This window comes from Eublepharis macularius, chromosome 15 (assembly GCF_028583425.1).
Source record: "Eublepharis macularius isolate TG4126 chromosome 15, MPM_Emac_v1.0, whole genome shotgun sequence".
Classification (NCBI taxonomy): Eukaryota; Metazoa; Chordata; class Lepidosauria; order Squamata; family Eublepharidae; genus Eublepharis; species Eublepharis macularius.
Genome location: NC_072804.1, coordinates 58,022,857 through 58,027,274, shown reverse-complemented (window position 1 = coordinate 58,027,274; position 4,418 = coordinate 58,022,857).

Below are 4,418 nucleotides of genomic sequence, written 5' to 3'. Positions count from 1 at the left end.
CATGCTGTAGAATTCATTCTTATTTGTTTATGTCTATAGTACCACTTCACATATAGCAGAGAGACCATCCATGTATTTACACAAAGTTAATCATTGCAGAAAACCAGCTTATAGAGCAGAGCTGCTGAATATCCACCTTGAAAAGCATAAAGGTATAACAGTAAAGTGTGAGAGCCATCCAATTTCATACATACACCTTAGAAAATGAATGAATATTGCACCAGCCCAAGCACCGTAACAAAGAAGGGGTCTGTAGCAGCATAACAAGGAATACAATTTCTAAAGTGAATCGCTCCTGCCGTTTATTCATAAAGATGTTCAAAAAGCCCATCTGAGAATTCCAGCAGAATCTCCTGCTGTTCTGTGCTTTTTCTTTGAAGAGGAAAATCAGACGTGACTAGCTTACGTGTAGTCTGGTCTGTATTTCCCCGTTTCACTGTCTTTCTCAAAGTAGTCACAATAATATTGATGACTATTCTGACTCTTAGAAAAGCACGCTTATTTTGCTCAAGCAAGAGGAGAGAGTTTTTAGATGGATGAATATCCTGTCATGACACTCTCTTTTGTTTGCCCTCCTGAAAACAAGCAATAGTATATTTCTCACTCATGTTTTTGTTGGCATCGACACGAAGAAGGAGAGCAAGCAAACAAGAAAGAAAGAAAGGGGCAAAGAAGGAAATTTTATAGAACAGAGCACAGAAGAATTAGTACAGCCAGTCCGGGGTCAATTGAGAGGGAGGACAAGCCCTCTCTACAGCTTCCTTGCCACTTTCCTTTTTCTTTGCAGGGAAAGAGGACTGCCAGCTAACGGCTGCTGAGTCCCGCCCGGGAGACCCCGGCATGCATGGAATGCCGCATAGGAACGCGGAGAGATTCGGGGTGATTGGTTTTGCAGTCTCCCCAGCCCCTAAGGAATCCAGTGCAACAAAGGCCTTGCTGCAGAGGCATCCCCCACTTAACACATTCCTTTCCCTCCTCCTGATGAGATCTCCTGCCCTTGACTGAGGAGGTAATCAAATGACATTCCTAAGTATTTACAGTTCGTTCCTGTGAAGGTACATTCCCCAGCTAAATTGATCAACTTAGCTCTGGTGGACTTTGTAACGAAATGGTTTCCGGGGGTGAAATGAGTGCCAGATGCTGTTCATCTGTCTTTGGAGAAAGGGGAGGAAATGTTCCCCCTGAGGTCTGATGGGCTGTGGGGCCAGGGAGGGGCCTGCCGGAGTCTTGGGGTGGGACGCCCTCCTTCCTGGACTACAACTCCCAGCTGCCCCGGGCCAAGAAAGGGCGGGAAAAATAAGTAAGGGGTGCGGCCTGAATAGATAGACTCGGCCGATGCTGAGGGAAAAAAGGCAGTTAGGCTCCTTCTTGGTTGAAGGAGGAGAGGCTCCTGCTGCTGGGCGAGACCCGGGTGCCTGGGCCCTAAGTGTGGAGGGCCTGGGAGGCAGCAGGAAGGGAATAAAGGGAGTCACCCTTCTTGGGTGAAGGAGGAGAGGCTCCTGCTGCGGGGTGAGACCTGGGTGCCTGGGCCCTAAGTGTGGAGGGCCTGGGAGGCAGCAGAAGGGGAATAAAGAGAGTCACCCTTCTTGGTTGAAGGAGGAGAGGCTCCTGCTGCGGGGTGAGACCCGGGTGCCTGGGCCCTAAGTGTGGAGGGCCTGGGAGGCAGCAGGAAGGGAATAAAGAGAGTCACCCTTCTTGGTTGAAGGAGGAGAGGCTCCTGCTGCTGGGTGAGACCCGGGTGCCTGGGCCCTAAGTGTGGAGGGCCTGGGAGGCAGCAGGAAGGGAATAAAGAGAGTCACCCTTCTTGGTTGAAGGAGGAGAGGCTCCTGCTGCTGGGTGAGACCCGGGTGCCTGGGCCCTAAGTGTGGAGGGCCTGGGAGGCAGCAGAGAGGGAATAAAGAGAGTCACCCTTCTTGGTTGAAGAAGGAGAGGCTCCTGCTGCTGGGGGAAACCCGGGTGCCTGGGCCCTAAGTGTGGAGGGCCTGGGAGGCAGCAGAAAGGGAATAAAAAGTTAGGCTCCTTCTTGGTTGAAGGAGGAGAGGCTCCTGCTGCGGGGTGAGACCCGGGTGCCTGGGCCCTAAGTGTGGAGGGCCTGGGAGGCAGCAGAAAGGGAATAAAGAGAGTCACCCTTCTTGGTTGAAGAAGGAGAGGCTCCTGCTGCGGGGTGAGACCCGGGTGCCTGGGCCCTAAGTGTGGAGGGCCTGGGAGGCAGCAGGAAGGGAATAAAGGGAGTCACCCTTCTTGGGTGAAGAAGGGGAGGCTCCTGCTGCGGGGTGAGACCCGGGTGCCCGGGCCCTAAATGTGGAGGGCCTGGGAGGCAGCAGAAGGGGAATAAAGGGAGTCACCCTTCTTGGTTGAAGAGGGAGAGGCTCTTGCTGCGGGGTGAGACCCGGGTGCCTGGGCCCTAAGTGTGGAGGGCCTGGGAGGCAGCAGGAAGGGAATAAAGGGAGTCACCCTTCTTGGTTGAAGGAGGAGAGGCTCCTGCTGCGGGGTGAGACCCGGGTGCCTGGGCCCTAAGTGTGGAGGGCCTGGGAGGCAGCAGGAAGGGAATAAAGGGAGTCACCCTTCTTGGGTGAAGAAGGGGAGGCTCCTGCTGCGGGGTGAGACCCGGGTGCCCGGGCCCTAAATGTGGAGGGCCTGGGAGGCAGCAGAAGGGGAATAAAGGGAGTCACCCTTCTTGGTTGAAGAGGGAGAGGCTCTTGCTGCGGGGTGAGACCCGGGTGCCTGGGCCCTAAGTGTGGAGGGCCTGGGAGGCAGCAGGAAGGGAATAAAGGGAGTCACCCTTCTTGGTTGAAGGAGGAGAGGCTCCTGCTGCGGGGTGAGACCCGGGTGCCTGGGCCCTAAGTGTGGAGGGCCTGGGAGGCAGCAGGAAGGGAATAAAGGGAGTCACCCTTCTTGGGTGAAGAAGGGGAGGCTCCTGCTGCGGGGTGAGACCCGGGTGCCCGGGCCCTAAATGTGGAGGGCCTGGGAGGCAGCAGAAGGGGAATAAAGGGAGTCACCCTTCTTGGTTGAAGAGGGAGAGGCTCTTGCTGCGGGGTGAGACCCGGGTGCCTGGGCCCTAAGTGTGGAGGGCCTGGGAGGCAGCAGGAAGGGAATAAAGGGAGTCACCCTTCTTGGGTGAAGAAGGGGAGGCTCCTGCTGCGGGGTGAGACCCGGGTGCCCGGGCCCTAAATGTGGAGGGCCGGGGAGGCAGCAGAAAGGAAATAAAAAGTTAGGCTCCTTCTTGGTTGAAGGAGGAGAGGCTCCTGCTGCGGGGTGAGACCTGGGTGCCTGGGCCCTAAGTGTGGAGGGCCTGGGAGGCAGCAGAAGGGGAATAAAGGGAGTCACCCTTCTTGGTTGAAGAGGGAGAGGCTCTTGCTGCGGGGTGAGACCCGGGTGCCTGGGCCCTAAGTGTGGAGGGCCTGGGAGGCAGCAGGAAGGGAATAAAGGGAGTCACCCTTCTTGGGTGAAGAAGGAGAGGCTCCTGCTGCTGGGCGAGACCCGGGTGCCTGGGCCCTAAGTGTGGAGGGCCTGGGAGGCAGCAGAAGGGGAATAAAGGGAGTCACCCTTCTTGGTTGAAGAGGGAGAGGCTCTTGCTGCGGGGTGAGACCCGGGTGCCTGGGCCCTAAGTGTGGAGGGCCTGGGAGGCAGCAGGAAGGGAATAAAGGGAGTCACCCTTCTTGGTTGAAGGAGGAGAGGCTCCTGCTGCGGGGTGAGACCCGGGTGCCTGGGCCCTAAGTGTGGAGGGCCTGGGAGGCAGCAGGAAGGGAATAAAGGGAGTCACCCTTCTTGGGTGAAGAAGGAGAGGCTCCTGCTGCTGGGCGAGACCCGGGTGCCTGGGCCCTAAGTGTGGAGGGCCTGGGAGGCAGCAGAAGGGGAATAAAGGGAGTCACCCTTCTTGGTTGAAGAGGGAGAGGCTCCTGCTGCGGGGTGAGACCCGGGTGCCTGGGCCCTAAGTGTGGAGGGCCTGGGAGGCAGCAGGAAGGGAATAAAGGGAGTCACCCTTCTTGGGTGAAGAAGGGGAGGCTCCTGCTGCGGGGTGAGACCCGGGTGCCCGGGCCCTAAATGTGGAGGGCCTGGGAGGCAGCAGAAGGGGAATAAAGGGAGTCACCCTTCTTGGTTGAAGAGGGAGAGGCTCTTGCTGCGGGGTGAGACCCGGGTGCCTGGGCCCTAAGTGTGGAGGGCCTGGGAGGCAGCAGGAAGGGAATAAAGGGAGTCACCCTTCTTGGGTGAAGAAGGGGAGGCTCCTGCTGCGGGGTGAGACCCGGGTGCCCGGGCCCTAAATGTGGAGGGCCGGGGAGGCAGCAGAAAGGAAATAAAAAGTTAGGCTCCTTCTTGGTTGAAGGAGGAGAGGCTCCTGCTGCGGGGTGAGACCTGGGTGCCTGGGCCCTAAGTGTGGAGGGCCTGGGAGGCAGCAGAAGGGGAATAAAGGGAGTCAC